The sequence below is a fragment of the Bombyx mori genome, chromosome 22, assembly GCF_030269925.1.
Source record: "Bombyx mori chromosome 22, ASM3026992v2".
Classification (NCBI taxonomy): Eukaryota; Metazoa; Arthropoda; class Insecta; order Lepidoptera; family Bombycidae; genus Bombyx; species Bombyx mori.
Genome location: NC_085128.1, coordinates 7,728,482 through 7,745,386, shown reverse-complemented (window position 1 = coordinate 7,745,386; position 16,905 = coordinate 7,728,482). Strand labels below are relative to the sequence as shown.

Genomic DNA, 16,905 nt, shown 5'->3' with positions numbered 1-16,905 from the left:
ACGGACAACGACGCTTTTACCACGCAACCCGAATCGCGAAATTGTTTTACAACATAAATAAATTAGACAGTGCTACCAAGCTATGCGGGCACCGAGCATCGGTCAAAATTAAAACCCGAATGATTTTATCTAAACGAATTCGTAAATCATACAAAAGTTTTCTTCGTAAAGTTGAAACGGTTCTTTGGTTACGGTTATCGCTCATCGTTTCCGTCGTCAGAAAATATTAAAACTTTAGATGATGTCACTTTGGAGGTTTCCATTAAAAATTATAATTACCTTTCTTATATCTTTTATAGCTTACATTTAGTAAAAACGTGTTATTATCCAGCTTAGACTTAATTTTTACACTTTCCTTTAGGTAAGCTTGTAATTTTTTTTTAAATGACGTTTTATTGTAAAATCGAACTAAGCTAGTATTCTTAAGTTTTTTTTTTAGGTTTTCTAAATATTATGTTCTTCCTAATCCTTTGCGTCGTCGAATCAAATTCAAACAGCGTGCGAAATAGGGGTGTCGGGGCCAAGCTGTGAGCGGGCGGCAGTGTGGCGGAGTTTGCGTGTGACGTCAGCGTCCGGGCGCGGATGGCTAACGACGCATGCGCCCCCCGATATTCCCTACAGCCCTCGACACCCCTCGCCCGTCACTTCTCGGGCGGCGCGCTACACATCCACTCGTTCGCCCGCCCAAACAACTTTCGCCTACCCGCGCCGTTACGAGATCATAAACTTTCCGTTCAAAAAACAGTGCGTGTAGCTTTATTTCATAGGACTTGGACTTTTTTTTTTGTGTATCTAACCGAAGCGCACTTTGTCTCCGGTTCTAGATTATTTTCGGATGTATGTAATTCAGGTAAGATTGATGTTGTGGTAGTTAGAAATAAATTGCTTTATTTGTATTTTGGCGCCGTTTTCAACGAATCGTATTTTGAAACTGCCTTCGAATTATGGTTAAAATCCGAAAAAAAAATAAAAAAATTTTTTTTTTCGAAATATTTACCAAATATTAAACTGATTTTATTAACATTAGAAAAATATTGCGCACTTTCAATTCGTTTAAGGTGTGAACTTCGAACAGTGTCATCGCTAGTTTAATTTTATTATTGGTTACATACGATTTGTTAACAAATAAGAGTTCTGAGCACGGAGAGCTATAGTTGCGTAATCAATTGTGCCGACAATTTATCTACAAACAGACAGTACTGCAATGTCTTTTATTAAAATTTTGAGGCTTACCAGAGTTCAGGTATTTAACAACTAAAAGAGAGAAACTACGGAAGTATTGTATGTTGTGTGATCATTTTTTAACGAGGGGAAATATAGTTAGATTCTGTTAGATTCTAATATAAAACATGAACGTTTTAAATTTTCGAATTAATAATCTCTAAACATAATAATAAAATGACCCTAGAGCCCTATAGATTTTTAGATCAGTCCCAGGCTGAATTTATTGCAGTTTAATGTAAATAACGGTTTTGAATTCCAAAAAAAGAAAACTAAGGAACCCTATAAAAGACTTACGGCCTGAGGACAATCTTGATCTGAATAAAACGACACCGATAAAGCACGGTCCACGGCTGCTTCACAATTTTATCACACTGCAACATAAAGGCATGCTGTTTTTTTTTTTATTCGAACGAAGCGTAAAAGTTAACGGTTGGCGGCGCATTGGTCTCGGTTATTAGTGAAGTTATAGAGCCGAATTTTTTACTCAGCATTAGGTATATGTAGTTTTGAAGGTAGTTCGTCTCTATACTACCTTTGTCGTTGTTTCATTAATTGGAATGATATTTATATCTATCTGTGGATTGATTTAAACACGTGGCCGCAAATGATTACTATGATTAATAGTTTATAAATGAATTGCTGTTCGTTAGTCTCGCTAAAACCCGAGAACGGCTGGACCGATTTGACTAATTTTGGTATTGAATGGTAGATAAATGTGAAAATTCTCGGAATTAAATAAAAATAATATATATTTTTTCCCTTTGATGTGTCCCCCGTCGGACGGATTCCTTTTGTTTGTTTTAAGTTTATTTTATACAAAAGGTTAGGTCTTTTATTTATCGATTGAGGTACAACGAAGTCTGCCCGGTCAGCTAGTTATGCATATAATATCGTGTTATATTATCGAAAATAAAATGATTTTTAGAAATATTATGAGTGGTAAAAGCCCGTATGAATACACAATGCGTCCAATCATTAAAAACGAAATTAGAAAAAGACAGATAAGTAAAGAAAGCCGGAAACATAATTATGTTTATATTTACTTATATTTGCCCTTGTAGGCAGACGTGCATACAGCTCACCTGATGGTGAGTGGTAACCCTCGCTCATGTACGTCAGCAATGCCAGGGGTAGAGCCAAGCCACTGCCTACCGTTTAAAATAGGTTTAGTTATAACTAACCAACTAACTATAACTGACTATAGTTAGTTGTTATTAAAATAAAAGGTTGGTAATAAACGGACAACACTTGATTGCTATGTTACAAATAAGTACTTGAAGCAAATAAATTACTTTAATTTATAACGACAAAGAAGCTTATTGAATTTTTTTAATATTTTCACTATCTAAACCTTCATAGCGGAAACCGATTCTTAAAATTAACATACATTAGAATATTAATATGTTCCGAAAAAATGCCCTGCCATGGTCTTTCCTTTTAAGATCCTATGAACGCTAAATGATTTGGAATTAAAATTCATGAGTTTCGACTTTCGATAGCACATGTGATTCGTTCCATGAAATTCATGTTCGTTGTATCAATACTCTGTATTAAATAACGGAATAACAAGACATATTTTATGCGCTATTTTACTTTTCTCAGAAAATTTGGAACGTGAAAAGAATATGGTAGATTTATATTAACTAGTGGTCCCGCAGTAGTCGAAATTCGACTATAATTAATTGGAATTGTAAGTTTGTACACTATTATGATTGTATTTTAAACTTCTATAATCACAAATTTCGCCCACTATTAAAAATATTAACAAAGACAAACCATATTCTATTCTCAATTTGACAACAGACGTCAAGAACAAAAGTTTGACAATAAATAGTATGTATGCGTGTGTGCGTCTAATACATGGTATGTAGTGTGTGTAATGTTTTCTTTATTGATTTAATGTATCTTTTATGCATTATTTAAGAAAAATATTAGCATTGTGCAGTTCTTCTCTATATTCTCTATAAGTGTGGAAAATTTCATACTCCTCCGTCCGCACAATTTTCGTAAAAAGGGATACAGTTTTTCCTTCACGTATTAATATATAGATAATATTTTGTCATTAGAATTAAAATTTCAAATGTAAATTCCTACATAAAAGTAAATAATAACAAAGCATCATCTTACTGCATTTCAGTATTCGTTCGAGTTAATTAGAAAAGGTTTACTGAACCTCAAGATTGACGCTAAGAATTTAGGTTTTTTATTTCATTTAATGAAACACATCGAATAGAGTAAACCGACCGTGAGATTCACGTACGTTGTTCTTTGTAGCTTTCAGTAACAATGACATTCGGCAAAATGGACAAAGCTTTCAAACTATTGTCTTCACGGAGCTTTTGTCTGCGAACAGCTTGTATATACTCGTTTTGTTTTTCAAGAAAGCGTAAAGTCGAATCAGAACTTCAATGATTATTAAAAAAAAAAAAGAATTCACGGTTCAAATGTGTGTTTATTATTGCTTGGTTGTTAATATTGGTGGTGTCCCTCACAAGGGTGGGTATCGTCACGCGGAATTAATGTATAGCTGAGCGTTCACGCATTCCGAACCGTTAATGTACTCTTTAAATTCCGATTACAACTATTGACACAGCAGTGGGTCGCAGTGCCGTCCGCGTTGTCTTCGCCGAACGTGCTGTAGAAGAGCAACGATCATCAAGAGCACGAGCGGTGACATCGCGTTCCGACCCGGCCAGCTGGTTCTGACCCAGCGGGTATCACTAGCGTCACTGACCGTGTGGCCTGACGGGCCGCGGTATCGTAAAGTTTGATGAGGCTGGTCGTCGACAATCGCCACGATGAGCCGTGTCTTCGCGGTGGCGCCGCGAGTCTTATTGTAGTGTTGACCGCGGGTACCCCCCTAATTGTTCTTCTTCAAACGAGGCTTGTGGAGAGTACTCAACGGTAGGCAGCGGCTTGGCTCTGCCCCTGGCATTGCTGAAGTCCATGGGCGACGGTAACCACTCATCATCAGGTGGGCCATATGCTCGTCTGCCTATAAGGGTAATAAAAAAAAAAACGATCTGGGTTCGGACCCCGGGCGGAGATCGGACGTCGGGTGAGAGAGTGCAAGGGGATTCGTTTGGTGTGTAGGGCCCTAACACACCCAAGATCTGTAGACCGTCAAGTCCCACATACCCCGCGTACCCCCTAGGCGCGGAAACCTCGGAGGAGCCCGCTGTCCGAAAAAAAAAAAGTTGTACTATTGTAACCGGTGATCAGTTAGCATGTATGTTAGGTAGGTGTGTGATGTGTCTACGTCTTTAGATATCTTATTGTAATGAATTCATTTCAAAAAATCGTTCAGATTACGTCATAATGGACAATTGATTTTTACGTAGTTGTAGTATGTTTACGTAGTTCCGGTAATTATTTAAATTAACATTTTAATTTAACAGGTAGCGTTGCAATCTAGTTTAAGTTATAAATGTTTCCCATTCACCCTGTCCGGTTATCTTAACATTCGAATCTTAATTATAAATTGAAAAGTTGGATGTTCCCCCGCTGGCAAATCACCAAGTTTTTTTTCAACTATAGACATGAATTTGTAAACTATTTTTCGTAAACTCCTGATAAGATAAAAAACCTTACTATTTTGTCGATCGATTTTTATAAAAAGCTTAAAATGGACGCTTTTTTTTTCTACCCATGCTGATAGCCTTGAGAGGTTATTTCAGCTTCTCCTTGACGTGTAGGTGAGCTCACCAGGCTCAAACCAGAGTGTTGCTAACACTGAGCCTAGTAAGAGCCGTGCTTCACAGAATCTACCACCGGATCGCAAAAGCAACCCACTGAGAAGATCCAGCGGGAAACTCAGTGGGCTCGGACGCAGTAGATAGGGCGACCAGATGTTTTATTTTCAGGTAGGACAAAGGTTATGCTTCACTTTTGCAAATAGATACTTAATTATTGATTTTGATGTCTGGTTGCAAATACTGGTGATTCCGAGCTGATATTACCAGAATCACCGAAAAATGAATACTGATATCTATCTACCTTGAAAATGAAGACGAACTTTCCATTCTACTATACCATGATTATATCTACCTTCGAACAGGAATACAAAACTGTTTCGCGAGAAGAAGAGACAGGATGGATCTACTAGATGGTAAAGATGACAAAAGGAAAGAAGTCTGTGTGTATCTCATTAAGAACATAAAACAGCTTTTGCAACAGTCTTTTGGAGAGGTTTATTAAAATCATTTAAAAACCGTATTTTAAGATATGGTATTATAAATATCGAAACGGACATTTCTGAGTCGTCAAAGAAAATTTTGGATTGTAAATATTATCCAACAGTTAATCGTATATTAATTTCAGTCCGGGCTTTATTCACATATGACAATCATCCATTTTGTAAAATAATTTATTTGACATCATAAGTTTTATATTTAACGATTTAAGTTGTTTCATTGTTTTCTTTGATATTATTCTCCAGCTCCTTTAGATTAATTATATAATTATTTAGTTAATTAACATAAATTCCTTGAAATAAGATAACGATATTTAATATGTGCTCATTCTCGCTCACGACTCGGTCGTGCGCGGACGTGCTTTCCGATCCGTGGCCCGCTTGCGAGCTGCGTCTCTGAACTCACAGTTGTGCTCGACAGTGTAGTGACCGTGAATACATCGTGCTTACAATTCAGTAGTGCGGACGTGCCGATCCGTTGGTCGCTTGCGATTTGCGTCTCGGAGTCCATTTTTGTGCGCTAAAGTGTTGTAACCGCGAACCCACCCTTTACCAACTGCCTTTTTCAAGGCAAAACCAATCGCTACGATCAGGCTTCCTGTGGCACTCACAGGCTAGCGATTTCCTAACCCTTCCCAAAACAACAGTCTTTTTCAAGACTAGACCCCCGCTCGCGATTCTGCCTGCTGTAGCACTATACAGCCCGAGCGGGTTCCTTTCCTTTTCCCCGCCGATTGCCGTTTTCACGGCATAGGCATTCCCCCCCCCCTGCTCCTTGCTGTCCTGCAGCACAGGGGGGTTACAAATCCTATCCGGGGCCTCGCCTTTCGGCGAGTTCAACAAAAGTCCCGGGGCCGCCCCCCCCGGGCAAGAAGACCGAAAATGCAGCATGAAGAAAGTGTCAGTGAAAGTGCTAGTGACATTGTCGGGTTCCTCCGGGATAGGTACCCGTCAATTAGGGCCGAGTACTTAGCGTATAGGGCCTCCCGTGGCAATCCCTCCCCCCCCGCGTCCGTCGCCGCGTATTTCAACCGTGCCTCGGAGGCACGCCGCGCGCCCCCCGCCGCCGCGTTAAGTTCGAGCGCACGTTCCGACGATGCGACTCACGAAGCGCCTAGCGCTACCCCCACCCCCGCGCCCGCGTCGTTTACGTCATCGCGCGCTTCGTCCGTCGCGACCTTGATCGTTTCGAGTTCAGGCTCCGATACCGAATCGGAGATGGATTTCGAATCCGCGTCAAGCCCTCAGCCTGGAACTTCGGATGGGTTCCAAACCGTAACGCGCGGCAAAAAGCGTACTCGCGCCGTGGAGTCCCGGAGCTCCACGACGAAACAGACTAAATCCGCGACCGCCTCCCGCCCGCAGGTAGTCGTAACACCGGAGTCGGACTCCGCGCGCCGCGTAACCCCACCGCCGCGTCCCAAGCCCGCGCCCGCTCCCAAAGTAGCTGCCCCGCCCCCGCTGATACTTCAAGAGAAGACAGCGTGGAATCGCGTGTCCCAGGCCCTTCAGGCAAATAAAATTAACTACACCCATGCGCGTAACGTCGCGCATGGGATTCAGATCAAGGTCGCAACGCCGGGCGACCATAGGGCCCTCTCAGCATACCTCCGAAAGGAGAACATAGGTTTCCACACCTATGCTCTTCAGGAGGACCGCGAGCTCCGCGTAGTAATACGCGGAGTCCCTAAGGAGCTAGAAATAGACTACATTAAGGAGGATCTGACCGCTCAGGCCCTCCCGATAGTTAGTGTGCACCGGATGCACAGCGGGCGGGGCAAACAGCCCTATAATATGATACTCGTGGCGTTAGAACCCACCCCGGAGGCCAAAAAGAAGATCGCATGTCTCACGACAATTTGCGGCCTATCCGGGATCTCGATCGAAGCCCCCCACAAGCGTGGCACTCCCGGGCAGTGCTACAGGTGCCAACTCTATGGCCACTCGGCGCGTAATTGCCACGCGCGCCCCCGCTGCGTGAAATGCCTCGGCGATCACGCTACGTTAGATTGCGTTAGAGATAGGGAAACCGCGACCGAACCTCCCAGCTGTGTCCTATGCCTTAAGCAAGGGCACCCCGCGAACTACCGTGGATGTCCCAGGGCTCCGCGAAAACGCCCAACCCACCCAGCTCCGCGAACCGTCGGCCCAAAGACTTCGGCACCTTCAGTGCCGAAACCCGCCTTCGTGCCGGCTGCAGTTCCCACGGTCTCGGCGTGGAAAAAGCCGCTGCCGTATACGAAGGCGGGAACGGAAACCGCACCCCCGCCCCCGCTCGTGACACGCCCCGCGCCCCAGCCCCTGCTCGCACCTCGCCCCGCGCCCGCGTTCCGTCCCCCGCAACCCTCTGCCGTCAACGACTTCGCGCTCGTGCGTGACTTCGTCACCGCGGTCAACTTCGACCGTCTGCGATCGTTCGCAGACGCGATACGTAGGTCGGTAACCCCCGAACAGCGGCTCGCGGCCGCTTTCGATCACATGGACGTCTACGAGTCCGTGTCGCGTACGTTATAAAATCTTTACCGGTAACCAATGGCGCAAAAAGGTAGAGAAAAACCGTATTCCCTTACGTTAGCATTCTATAATGCTAACGGACTCGCGCGGCAACGCGATCAAATTTTTGAATTCCTCCGCGATAATCTTGTAGATATTCTATTAGTGCAGGAAACCTGTCTGAAGCCCTCGCGTCGCGACCCGAAAGTCGCGAATTACGTCATGGTTAGGAATGACAGACTCACCGCCTCCAAAGGCGGGACTGCCATTTACTATAGGCGGGCCCTGCACGTTGTCCCTCTCGATACTCCCTCGCTCTCACATATCGAGGCGTCAGTGTGCCGCATCTCGCTGACGGGACACCAGCCGATCTTCATCGCATCCGTTTATCTCCCCCCGGACAAGCCCCTTCTGAGCAGTGACATCGAGTCACTGTTCGGCATGGGAGACTCTGTCATCCTGGCAGGCGATTTAAATTGCCACCACACTAGGTGGAACTGCCATCGTACAAACGTTAACGGTAGGCGTCTCGACGCGTTTATAGACGACCTCACCTTTGAAATAGTCGGTCCCCCAACTCCAACATGTTATCCGTATAACATCGCGCTCCGTCCGAGCACTATAGACCTGGCATTGCTTAGGAACGTAACTCTGCGCTTGCGTTCCATCGAAGCAATGTCAGAGCTCGACTCAGACCACCGACCTGTCGTTATGCAGCTCGGTCGCCCTCACAACCCAGCCACTGTTACGAGGACCATGGTGGATTGGAATAAGCTGGGCACGTGCCTAGCCGACGCCGCTCCGCCAATCCTCCCTTACGGCCCGGATTCGAATCCATCCCCCGAGGACACCGTCGAATCCATAAACATCATTACCGATCACATCTCTTCCGCGATCATTAGATCTTCTAAAGAAGTCGATGTGGAGGACAGCTTCCACCGCATCAGACTGTCCCCCGATCTTAGGAATCTCTTAAGAATTAGGAACGCGGCAATCCGGGCCTACGATCGTCTTCCCACGCATGCAAACCGGATTCAGATGCGTCGTCTACAACGCGAAGTCCACTCCCGCTTAAGCGACGCGCGTAACGATAATTGGCATAGTTATTTAGAACAACTCGCGCCCTCCCACCAAGCATAGTGGCGACTAGCTAGGACTCTCAAATCCGAAACTACCGCTACTATGCCTCCCCTCTTACGCCCTTCAGGCCAACCACCGGCATTCGATGACGATGACAAGGCTGAGCTGCTGGCCGATGCACTGCAAGAGCAGTGCACCACCAGCACTCAACACGCGGACCCCGAACACACCGAGTTAGTCGACAGGGAGGTCGAGCGCAGAGCTTCCCTGCCGCCCTCGGACGCGTTACCCCCCCATTACCACGGACGAAGTTAGAGACGCGATCCACAACCTCCAACCTAGGAAGGCACCAGGCTCCGACGGCATCCACAACCGCGCGCTAAAATTTTTGCCAGTCCAACTGATAGCAATGTTGGCTACAATTTTAAATGCCGCTATGACGCACTGCATCTTTCCCGCGGTGTGGAAAGAAGCGGACGTTATCGGTATACATAAGCCGGGCAAACCGAGAAACGAAACTTCTAGTTACCGTCCGATTAGTCTCCTCTCGACGATAGGAAAAATTTACGAACGTCTCCTTAGGAAACGCCTCTGGGATTTTGTTACCGCGAACAAAATTCTCATAGACGAACAGTTCGGATTCCGCTCAAAACACTCGTGCGTACAACAAGTGCACCGCCTCACGGAGCACATTCTGATAGGACTAAATAGGCGTAAACAAATCCCGACCGGCGCCCTCTTCTTCGACATCGCGAAGGCGTTCGACAAAGTTTGGCACAACGGTTTAATTTACAAACTGTACAACATGGGAGTGCCAGACAGACTCGTGCTCATCATACGAGACTTCTTGTCGAACCGTTCGTTTCGATATCGAGTAGAGGGAACTCGTTCTCGTCCCCGTCAACTGACTGCCGGAGTCCCGCAAGGCTCCGCGCTCTCCCCGTTATTATTTAGTTTGTATATCAATGATATACCCCGGTCTCCGGAGACCCATCTAGCGCTCTTCGCCGATGACACGGCTATCTACTACTCGTGTAGGAAGATGTCGCTGCTTCATCGGCGACTCCAGATCGCAGTAGCCACCATGGGACAGTGGTTCCGGAAGTGGCGAATAGACATCAACCCCACGAAAAGCGCAGCGGTGCTCTTCAAAACGGGGTCGCCCTCCGAACATCACTTCGAGTTTCTCGCCGGATCTTCTCAGTGGGTCGCGTTTCCGATCCGGTGGTAGATTCTGCGAAGCACTGCTCTTGCTAGGGTCAGTGTTAGCAACTCTCCGGTTGAGCCCCGCGAGCTCACCTACTAACGTTAGGGCGAAGCTGAAATAGCCTCTCAAGGCTATCAGCATAGGTAGGGAAAAAAAAATATGTGCTTTAAATTTAGAAAGTTATCTTGTAAATTATAGCCCAAGTCCAATAATGCTTTAGTTAAGTTTTAAATCACACAATATCATACAAATAAACAAGCATAGATTCATTATGTTAATCTCTTTATCACATTTTCGCAGTGTTTCGTATGAGCGAATTTGTCATGTGGACAATTCATACTCGATTTTAAAGCCTGTCAACCAGTTTCAGCTTATGTGTATTAATGTTTTATGTTTCGTTGCATTTTAAATCTGTAAATACTCAATACTTTAGTAGGATTTCAAATATCGTACACAGTTTACACAGTTTCACGATTATGTTCCTTATTTTATTTATTTCTGACGCTCGTGGATACTGTTATGTAATTAATTAGCTTTCCATTACCTCGATCGATCGTTACAATAAATATCATAATGTATTCGTACCGTTGGAAAAACAATTTAATTAAATAATCATCAAATTCAATCGTTGCTTATTATGTATTTTGCCACAAATGCTTTTCAATAACCTTGTTGAAATTTCCAAGATCGATACTTAAATCATACTGAATGGCCTTTTTTGTTTGATTTGAAATGTTAAGTCACGTTCTGTATATCTTTGAATATATTTCGTGGTCCATCAGTCGTAGATTTTGGATTGAATTTGTCTTTCGTTTACTTTTCAAAATAAGTTCACTTTCTCGCTAAATTTTTCATATAGATATACATATTATGATACACATATCGATATACTCTGAACACAATGAAATGCCAATTTATGAACAAGTTTAATGAAATGTGTTCTTCTTTTCAAATTCTTTAGATTCTTGCCACCTCAGAATACAGAAAAAACTTTTTTCTGTATTCTGAGCTTGCCACATACTGCTCGGATCTATTCCTTATTGTCGAGACTTGCTGTGTCTTTATCTATAACATAATAAGTTCACATTTTTTAGTTTCTCTGATCACTGTTAATTGTGTTTCTATTGTGAAATTAATTAAGGTAGTAAGTACATTGATAAAATGTAATTTATAACCAAATAAACCACAATTTTTCATATCACCGATTCATCTACGTAACGATTTTCACCTGTGTTATGGGTTCTAAAAATAAATAAAAGTAAAAAATATGTACACCAATAGGTATCTGAATATAAAGGACTTTTCACAAATCTACTGATTATGCCCGGGATTGAACTCACCCACTTGAAGTATGGAACGATTAAATCCCCTCTTTGCGTCGATAATCTTTAATATTGAGGGTCGTGTTAAATATTAAATTAAAATTTCCAACAACAATACACGTCGAAATCCGGATATTTTTGTACATTATTCAACACATTATTTAGTAGAAAATTGTATAATCAATTAAGTAAAGTAACGATGCTAGGACTTATGCCAACCCACAGGGGCTTGTACTATCATCTGCGCATTGCCGAAATAATCATGCATGTTTACCGTGAGAAAAGCTCTGCTATGCTACTAAGAAAGTAGGCAGCCCAATATCAAATAAAGTTTAAAGCGCAAAATAATCGAACACAAAGAAACAAGTTGAACTGTATAAAAAGCCATTCGTTTCTCCGAAGGGCATGGAAGATGATTATTATCTTACTCTTAATCTTTAACTTCCATAATTGCTTTTGTATTCCGTCTCTCTCTCTCTGTTCGTTCTAATTAAATTGGTTTTACGCCAAATGCGGGCCTCGCCATTCCGGAACCGGCCTGGGGTGACAGTAAAACTGCGGTGGATTACACAAGCCTGTCTTTAGTGGTTATAGTTTGAAATTAAGCAATTTCCCAAAGATAACCATAATATTATTATTGCTAGAGTGTTTTGTTTCAAGATTTGCATTAATAGTTGGATTTGTGGTGTAACAGTCTGATCTTATAAAAGAGAATATTGTTTGGCTTTCCAATGTTAATTGGGAGAATTACGCTAGTTATTCGTCTAAACTGTGATCGGAAATGGTTGGGTTAGTTCTTTCACTGTGATAGACAGCTATGTGTAATATATAATTATTGGTTGGTAAGAGTTTAGTTTAGTTTAGTAAGTGGGATTACCAAAGCAGTTGACCAAATTAACACATAATTAAAAGTACTCTTATGGTTTAATCACGCGTTTATTCTTTTAATTTTAGTAATTGTTTTACAATGTTACGTTGTCACAAACTTAAAAGTTGTTGTTTGTCGATGTTTGAGGAACTACGCATACATCTATGGACGCTTAAAAAAATATTCGTATTTTCAGAAAATTTCCGTATTTTTTTATACATAGCATCTGTATCTGAACATGCGCTTAAAGTACCTCATACAAATAATAATCTGGTGTAAAGTGGTTACCGGAGCCTTAGATGCCATAACATGAAGCCTTCTCCACAAATTAAATATCAAATATTTATAAATAACCAGCTGACCCGGCAGACTTCGTAGTGCCTCAATCGATAAATAAAAGACTTAAGCTTTTGTATAAAATAAACTTAAAACAAACAAAAGGAATCCGTCCGGAAAATTGTTATTTTTATTCAATTCCGAGCATTTTCATATTTATCTACCTTTTAAACCTTTTCTGGACTTCTACAAATAATTCAAGATCAAAATTAGCCAAATCGGTTCAGCCGTTCTTGAGTTTTAGCGAGACTAACGAACAGCAATTCATTTTTATAGATAGAGATAGCTCCATATCTAAAAAATGAAGTCGCCTTTGTACGGTACTGGCCATTTGAAACTTAATTTATGTAAATATATAAGACTGGCAGTAAACCCTAAATTCAAAAGGGTATTATGAAAAAATATGGAAATCGGGGCAGCCGTTATACGGTTAAAAGTGAGACCTTATAACTCATGTCTCAAGGTGGGTGCCGGCAATAAAGTTGTAGATGTATATGGGCTCCGGTGACCACTTAACATCAAGCGGGCTGTGCGCTCGTCCATCAATCTAAGCAATGATAAAAAATGGCAATGTAAAAGCTTCCTGGATAGACACAGAATCGAAAGAATGTTGAACGACGTTGCCATTCTTACGCAAGTGGGGAGTCCGCTGCTGGGATACGGTGGCTTAAGAAACCCGCTAATCAACTCATCGGTCCCTACAACAGGACGTGTTAAAAACGCCATTTAAAATAAAATTCTAATTATAAGCCTAAGTTCTGATTGAGCCCCGTTCGCCCACCAGTCATGAAGTCAGAATAGCCCCTCTAGGCTACTAGCAGATAGGCAGGCAAAAAAGAAGCTTAAACCACTAATCTTTGCCTCCAAAATGTTTTTAGACGCGATCCTAGCCATGAATTATATTCATGCAAATTACGAACCAGTAAAAAGTAAATTATTCTGTCGGGACTTATGTATTGATAAAAATTGCAAAGTTATAAATGCGTTTTCTATTGTTTTATGTAAAGCAGATTATAACTCACTTTGAACTACAGAACGTGCTTTGGTAACAACCGGAAATATTAACTTACAAAGATTTCATTTTTGGAAATCGTCTAAACGTAAGCAGAAAGTTACTGAGTTTTGTCTTGTTACTGAATTTTCTCTTGTTCTTCATTATAAAGAGAAAGGTTAATTGACTTTGTTTGAGTATTTTGTAATCCATAGCATATTTTGCTAACCTGTACCACAAAAAGCCAATTTTTTTATTGCTTAGTTGTATGGACGAGCTCACGGTCCACCTGGTGTTAAGTGGTAACCACAGCCCATTGAAATGTACAACTTAAATGCCGCCACCTTTTTTTTTTTTTTTTTTTTTTTTTTTTTTTTTTTTTTTTTTTTTTTTTTCGGGCTTGGGGCCGACTACGAGGTCCCCGCGCCTAGGGGGCGCGCGGGGTATGTGAGACTCAACGATCTGCAGGTGTTGAGAGCAGATCGCGGGCCCAAGGATTTTAGGGCCCACCCACTAAACGACTCCCCTGCACTCTTACACCCGACGTCCGATCTCCGTCCGGGGTCAGAACCCGTTCAGAGTAGGGGGGTTCCCGCGGTCAACACTACAACCAGACCCGCGGCACCACCCCGAGGACGCCCGACCGACGGGTCGTCGAGGCGATAGTCGACGACCAACGACGTCGGTCTCCGCGGTACGGCGGCCCTACCAGGCCGCCCGGGCGGTGCCGCTGGTGTTCCGGGATACCCCGCTGGGCCAGAACCAGCCTGCCGGGTCGGAACGCGATACACCGCCGACCGGGTTGCTCTTCAACAGTATGTTCGGCGACGACAGCGACGACGAAAATGCGGACCGCATCGCAGTCCGCAGCCGCCGACGCGCCGTCCCGTCCTCCTGGTGCCGCCACCTACCTTGAGATATGAGTTCCGAGGTTTCGGTGTAGTTAACGGCTGCCCCATCCTTCAAACCGAAACGCATTACTGCTTCACGGCAGAAATAAGCAGTGTTCGAAGTAGTTGTGTAATTAATGTATGGGTGAGATGTAAGCGTAAAAAGTATAACGTACGTACTACAGTTAAGCATAGAGAAAATATTTTCTTTCCTATTTATTTTAGAACATTCTGCCTAGCATCCAATAATTTTCATTGAAAATTTTGATGTTGATCTCTTATATTTACATGTCACATGTATATCTAATTGTTTACTTTTTCTTTGTACATTTTATAGTACTTTTAATAGCAGTTCTTGTTTTGTAGCAAAACCGTTCTCTGATCTTTACATGCAATATTATATATTTTATACAAAGAAGCGTATAGAAAGAATATATAATTATATATATAATTATACATAAACTTTCTTATTTCATGTTTTAATTCCATTTTCTTTATAATAAATAGCGATTGTCATGTTGAATCTTGAAATTTATGCTGCACTAAATTCAAACTTTGTTGGCTGGAATCCCAACTTTTATGTATGCAGTCCCTTGAACCGATTCATTACCATAATTCCGTTATACATAAAATTATAACTAAACTGTAACAATTTGAACTATTCTTAGTCGGATGTTTTCTATTAATAATGGCGGCTTGGTATTAAAATGTAAATCCTTGTTAAATTGAAACATAATTTTATTGCAGATCCTTCACGTATTTCAGCTCCGTCTATTCTGTTGACAGCAAGACTTTTAGTTATCAATATGTAATACTCTCCTAGAATTAATATCATATTCATATCATATTCTGATCTCGTTCATATATTCATTACAGTCAGATTTTTCTTTGTACATATTTAGTCAATTTTGTAAATATGATGTGATATTTATATATAATTGGTTATTTATTTTCATGGTTAAAATAGTACTTAATATTTTTATTGAAATTTATATTATATAAATAAGTGGTGGCAGCATGTCTTACGAGACCGCATGGGTAGGTACGATCTTCCTGCCTATTTCTCCCTTGAAGCAGTAATGCGTTTCGACCTGAAGGGCGGGGCTGCCGTTATACTGTAAAAGCTGAGACTTATCCCCGATATGTTTAGTCGTTCACACGAGTTTAATTCGACTTGACTCAACCTCCAATGCGCGTTTTGCTATGCTTGATCGTAAAAATTAACTCCACTCAAACGCTCCTCGAAAAGTTTCCTCACCGGAGCGGAGTAAATGAACTGTCAAGTCAAGGTACATCGCGACGTACCTTGAACGTTCCTCAAAACCTTGAAACAGCGTTTAGTACCTACAAGATGGCTTCTGATAGTAGTTATTTTTGTAGTGTAAGTATATTTTTGATAACAGAGTATATAATTATCCGTCGCAAAGGTATTTGGGATATGGGAATAACCCCTTGGAAGTTTACGACGACGACGAATTCCGAAAATGTTACCGATTCAGCAAAGATTCAGTTGTAGATATTTTGCTGCCTTTGTTGACTAACAACATTAATGAAAACAATCGTGGACTACCTTTAACGCCGAGATTACAAGTGCTAATTGCTCTGCGATTTTACGCAACAGGCAATTTTAAGGTTTGCGCATAATGTGCCTTTGTGTCTACATAGAATATCTGTAATTTATAACTTTCATTTGGATCATGTGGTATGGTTATTTTAATTTATTAATAATTTTTTTTTTTTTAATGCTACTAGAGTCAAACAGGCAGTGGCAGCTTGACTTTGACATTAACCATAGACTGATCTCTATGGGTTTGATGCTAGCTTGATCAAATTTCCTCGAACTGATGACGTCATGGTGACGCAATACCTCGACTCTACCTCACTCGAATAGAGTTGAGGAATATTGTAATGGTCGAATAAAAATACCGAACTCGAGTAAGTTTTGGAGGACTGCTCGGCTGAGTTAGTGTGGAGGAATATTTCAGCAAATGTCCAAAGATATGGGTGGCGGAATTTATGTTGTAGATGTCTATGGGCTTCGGTAACCACTAAACACCGGGTGAGCCGTGAGCTCGTTCATCCATCGAAGCAATAAAAAAAAATTCTTTCAATCGGTAAGTAGACCACGGCTATTTTCTTTCATTGGATGATTCTTGTCCACTTGATTGTCTGGAAGAGATAGATTAGCGATAACGTCAACCATTGTACTTATTTTATATTTTAATGTTTAGCCTCTTTTATTTTATATTAGTGTGCACTAAAGCACACTCTATTCTAGTCTTCTTCTATTCTCCGTTTGGTT

The 16,905-nt window shown here is 41.9% G+C and overlaps 1 protein-coding gene across 1 annotated transcript in view; it reads left to right on the top strand.

The window, feature by feature from the left end:
* Positions 1-662: 662 nt before the first annotated feature.
* The window catches only part of LOC101741124 (uncharacterized), a 134,870-nt gene continuing 118,627 nt past the window's right edge, over positions 663-16,905 (top strand). Inside the window, exon 1 of the mRNA XM_021351791.3 lies at positions 663-850. The gene's annotated coding sequence lies outside the window, so the exon portion shown is untranslated. The remainder of the gene's footprint in view (positions 851-16,905) is intronic.